Genomic DNA, 6,000 nt, shown 5'->3' on the forward strand with positions numbered 1-6,000 from the left:
TGACCAACTTTGTTGCATCATTTACAAACAACTTGATTGAAATTTTTTCCTTTGCCTTGAATCTGTCTTCTACCTTGACTATGATCATGACCTTGTCGTCTGTATGCTCCTTGATTTTGGTTGTTGCGCCCTTTGTTTTTCATTTGACTTCCTCTTCTTCTGGAACTTTCAGTTGAATATTTACAAGTGCTAGCTTCTATAAAAAGGATATCTTCTCCAACCTGTTTCTTCTTTCCAATTGTTATATCATGTTGAGCTAACATTTCACTTAAATCATCAAATGTTAATTTGTCTAATTTTCCAGTCAACTGTAAAGTTTCCAAGAAATGTGTATATAAAGAAAGCAAACCAACAATCAAAATAGTAATCATGAAGTTATCTTCTAAAGCTTGAAAACCAACCCTTACTATTTTTTGTTTGATGTTCTTTAGTTTAGAACTGTACTCAAGTACATCTCCCCCTTCTGTGAGTTTCTGTTGAAGCAACTTCAATTGAAGGTCAACTCTCTCTGTCTTTGGTTGTGTATCAAATAGATCTTTAAATGTTTTTTAAGCAGACCATGCATCAAAATCATTTTCAATATGAATATACATTTAATCATTAATTGAATATTTAATCAAAGATTAGCCTTTGCATTTTTAATCTCCCATTTGGCTAGTGAGTCTAGATTAATAGGTCGGTTTGGTTTAACAACATCATCACACACATCTTTCCAAAGTTCATTATAGATCAAAATGCTTTCTATATGCTTTTTCCATCTCTTAAAGTTCTTTTAGCCTTTATGTTTGCCACATTCAGAAAATAAATTTACCAACTTGGATACTCTGAAGATAAATGTATGCACAGAGATAGATCATGCACCACAAAAAAGAAAAAAAGAACACTCCACAAGTTGTGCCACAAAAAATGATCTATGAGGGCTTCACCTTAATCCTATAATCGTTTTGAAAATTAAAATTTGATTGAACTTTGTAAACTTTTACAGTAAAACTTTCAAAATTTGAATTTCGACCTCCACCTATTTTTTCATAATTAAGAAATATTTGTTTACAATACTCTTGACTTTTTTTAACTCTATTAAGGCTCGGACCTCCTCGAAATAAAAATTTACTTCCAAATTTCAATTTTTTTTCCCTCTTGAAATTAAAAAACACCTTCAAATTACATCAAAACAATCTTCATATTTACAATGAAAATTTTATACATCAAACATGGAGTTTGCACATAAAATGCTTTAAAAAAAGGTTGCTCCGGCTTTCAGCTTTCGGTGTTCTGCATCCTAATTGTGAAATGTTGGAAGCTAAACTCAGCTACAACAAAACATAATCACAGAAAAAATATTGATTCTTCTCTTTCTAAGTGGTCAAGAGTTTAATTCTATTCACCTCGAGGTTGGCTCCACGCAATAAAAATCGAGGTTGGCTCATCACAAACTCCACGAAAATGAAGCAAACTTGTGATATTGACAATTTACAGTTTGTGAAATAGTTACGGGAGCAAGCGAGACTGTGAATTGGAACAATTCGAACCTCAATTCATGGAACTGAACTTGCTTGTATTCCTAGTGAACGGCAGTAATAAGGAAATTTTATACGGCCCACCGAATGTCAATACTTGAATGATATTGGAAGGGAAAATAAAGAAGTAATGCAACAGATTCGAATACAATTTTTTCTGGTTAAAATACCATAAAAAAGGAAGTAGAAAATGGTACCACAAGTCTTCAAAATGAGCTACGTTTTGGTTTTTTTTGGGTGTAGTTAAAGGCATGATAACTCAGTGGTAAAGCCCATATTTTTGGGTTGAAAGGAGGCCACGAATTTACAACCCTATGGGCTACGATTTTGCTATAAAATTGGTCACAATTTCACTATTTTAAAGCCACATTTTTAGCAGCAAGAAGAGCCACTAATTTGCAGCAATACTGCTGGCTACGGCTTGCGCAAGTCCACTCGCTATGTATCTACAGCCAGCTAGATTGCAAATATATTGGGGGTGGCGTTTCCTCCGTCGGGATTCCTTTCCAATGTGACATAATTTTAATGTGGGGTGAGTCCCACTTATAAAAGCTTTATTAATCCGATGATATCAACATTTGTACATAATTTACATAATTACAGAAGCTGGATTGAAACCATAGGCTGTGGAGCAGCGGAGTGAAATGAGATGCATAAGTTGCGGAGCAGCGAAAGCATGCAACGGGAGTCGAACCCAAGTGGGGAGGCAATAAGCGGCCGTCCCTAACCACGCAGGATAAGGACTCTGTGCAATGTGACATAATTGTCCACCAGCTTTCAACGCGAATCTTCAATCTCATAGTTGCATTACTTCAATAGTTTTGATACCACAATAATAGCATAAGCGTCTTTGGACACACAAATTTATTAATAAAGAAAAATAAATTTATATGAGAATATGTAAAAACTCACAATAGTTACTCATTCTAATTTATTAATAAAGAAAAAAAAATTTACATGAGAATAGGTAAAAACTTACAATAATCACTCATTTTTTTGCAAGAGGAGGAAACATAAGGGTTAAATGAGCTTATGTCCTAAATTAAGTTAGTTATGGATCCCTTATTTCATGTGACAAGAGTCCATTTAATTTAATGTGATTCTACCAAATTTCCTAACTTGATTTGACACTTTTTTAAATATCAAATCTATTTTACAATTATTTTAAGAAGACTATGTGACTATAAATAATTAATTATTCTAATAAAACTCTAAATAATTAAATATTAAATTATGTGCTTTTGACCACATATCTAACATACTATGAATAGGCCATACACATACTCACTTGTAGATTTTCTCTAATCAAGATTATCAACCCAATATGCATCAACAAAGTCACGTATGCCCAACATTTTGTCCAATATTGATCTTCCTTCGTAGCGCAAACCATAATCACTAATGCCATGCAGATATGAAAACCCTTTTTATTCTTGTCCAATGCTCATTCTCTAGTTTTGACATAAACTTGCTCAATACTCCCACTGCATGTGCAATGTTTGGTCTCATGCAGATCATCACATACATAAAACTACCAATTGCACTCGCATATGAAACATGGGAAATGTTCTCTTCCTCTTCCTATGTCTTAGGACATTGCTCTGTAGATAACTTTATGCTTACAGGAATAGGAACCTTCAACGTATTAATATCATGCATATTAAACCTCTATAATATTTTCTCAACATCCTATGGTTTAACTAAATCTTCCACTTTCCCCGATCTCATTTAATTTCCATGCCCAAAATGAAGTGTTCAACACCAAGATCCTTCATCTCAAATTTAGAGGAGTTGGGTCTTCACATCGTGGATAACTTCTCTATCATTTCCTATCAACAACATATCATCCACATACAAGACCAAATAAATAACATAATCACCAACCAATTTATAATACACATAATGATCCACTTTGTTCATTGTCAAGCCAACTCCACACACACACACACATATATATATACCACATCTTTGGTGATTGTTTTAACCCATACAGAGATTTTGTTAACATGCACATTAGTTCTTTCTTAACCTTCACTGCAACGTCATTTGGTTGCTTCATGTAGATCTCTTCTTCTAGACCCCCGTGTAGGAATGTTGGCTTCACATCCATCTGTTCTAACTCAAAATAAAAAGTAACATCTATAGATAAAAGTAATCTAATAAAAGCTAACTTGGCAACAGGAGAAAAAATATCACCAAAACTAATTTCTGGCATCTAGGAATATCTTTTTGCTACTAAGCTTTGTACTGCTCCACTTTTCCTTCTGCATTCATCTTCTTCTTAAACACCCATTTACTACCAATGGGTTTTTTTCCAACCAGAAACTCTACCAAATCCCAAGCATCATTCTTGTCCACGGTTGTCATTTCTTCAACCATGGTTTTTTCCCAGAGTTTGTCATCCTTTAAATCCATTGCTTCCTTGAAAGTTTTGGGATCATCATCAGTAATAGATAAAGCAAAAATTTAACAGAAATTAGATGAAGTATGCCTCTTTTGGATTAAAGTGTGTGGTTGTTATTTTGATTCATGTTATCCTATAGAGTCTAATTATTCACCCTTCAGTTCAAACTCTATCTTCTCTAGTTCTTATTCCCTTCGTCGGAGTTTTTGTTTCACAACATCCTTCATTTCTTTAAATACCACATCTCAATTTTACACTACCTTCTTTGTTTATGGGTTCCAAAGCTCGTAACCTTTTGAACCATCTTTATACCCAATAAAGATGCACCTTTTAGATTTACTATCTAACTTGTTTATTTTCTCCTTTGGAACATGTACATATGCATCATATCCAAATACATTAAGATCTGAGAGAGAGGGTTTTTGATGCAGGGGCGATCAACTCAACAACATCACTGTATTTTAGTGAGACATAGGGGGTCTTATGTTTTCCTGGAAGTTGGTTTCCTAAGTGTGAATTAATGTAATTATTTAGGTTTTTGAGTGATTTTAATGAGAATAAGATTTAATTGAATATTGTGAGACATATTTGTAAATATTCTCGAATGTATGAGAATATGAGAGATTTAGGATAGTTGAGAGATTGAGGGATTTGAGAATTAATTGTAAAACTCAGATTAGGAGTTAGTTCATGATTTTGAGAATTAGAGGGGATCCTTAGGGATGAGCAAGAGATTTTAGGATTCTGTTGAGGAGTTTATGGATCTAAACTAGGAATTGGTTTTAGAATCCTTTGTATAAATGTAAGCCTGAGAGGCATAATCAGAGAGGAGAGAGATTGGATAGATTAGCTAGTTAGAGCGTGACTATAAGCCTACGGGCAGATCGTAAAACAGAGGCCACTAATTAGAAGAATCAGGCCAGAAAGGGACGGAGAGTCTCAACATGTAATCATTTCTTTATATGTTTATATACAGAGAATTCGATTCTGAGTGTGTAAGTGTGTGATTCAATATGGAATGATAAATTCTGTGTGTATTAGAGATTATGCATAACATATGTATGCAGGTGGAGTTCAGCGAACACAGAGAGGAGAACGTGATAACGGAGAATTCGTTTGAAGAACCAAAGTAATGTTTGGAACGATCGTGATTAAAGAAATACATAGAACTAAGCTCAGAAGGGAGTCGCACAGTGGAAGAGTGGAAGGACGGGAACCATCGAAGAAACCCGAACCCCACAAAGAACATTGAAGAATGGCGTAAATCCAAGTAAAAAGAAAGAACAGAGGAATGAAGCCTTAATGCACAAGGGTCGTTGGATCTAACAGATCAACACATGAAATCAAGTCGCATGGAATGGAGCTATTAATATCACATCGCAACTGAGGTGATGATGCACTCATAGAGCGCGTTCCTTGAAATATGATCTCCACCCTTCGAACGCATATGCATGAGAATTTCAAGGAACGCACTCTATGACGAGATCAAGTCACATGGAATGGAGATATTAATATTGAACGGAGCGATATTAATATCTCTGTTCCATGCGATTTGATCTCGTCATAAAGCGCGAACAACTTGATCATCGTCATAGAGCGCGTTCCATGAAATTCTCATGCATATGTGTTCGAAGGGTGGAGATTCATTCATAGAACCAACCCTTCGAATGCATATGCATGAGAATTTCAAGGAACGCACTCAATGACGAGATCAAGTCGCATGGAACGGAGATATTAATATTGAACGGAGCTATTAGTGATATTAATATCTCTGTTCTATGCGACTTGATCTCGTCATAGAGCGTGAACAAGTTGATCATTGTCATATAGTGTGTTGTACCTTAAGAAACCAATTTCCTGGCTGTGTAGAAATTGTGCTTAAGACATTAATGATTGTAATTACTTTCACTTGATTATATGTTGTGTTCTCAAATGAAGGACTTGGAAAACTTGGGTTTTAACTATTGATACATATGTGACCTGAAAATCTTAGAATGCCATTTACTTGTTGAATATAAATGATAAATGAAGAAGGAAGAAGTCAGAGACAATATGTTGCTTTACACAGAATCTATTATC

This window comes from Pinus tabuliformis, chromosome 5_2 (assembly GCF_031772625.1).
Source record: "Pinus tabuliformis cultivar Carrire ecotype Pingquan chromosome 5_2, CPIR1, whole genome shotgun sequence".
NCBI lineage: Eukaryota > Viridiplantae > Streptophyta > Pinopsida > Pinales > Pinaceae > Pinus > Pinus tabuliformis.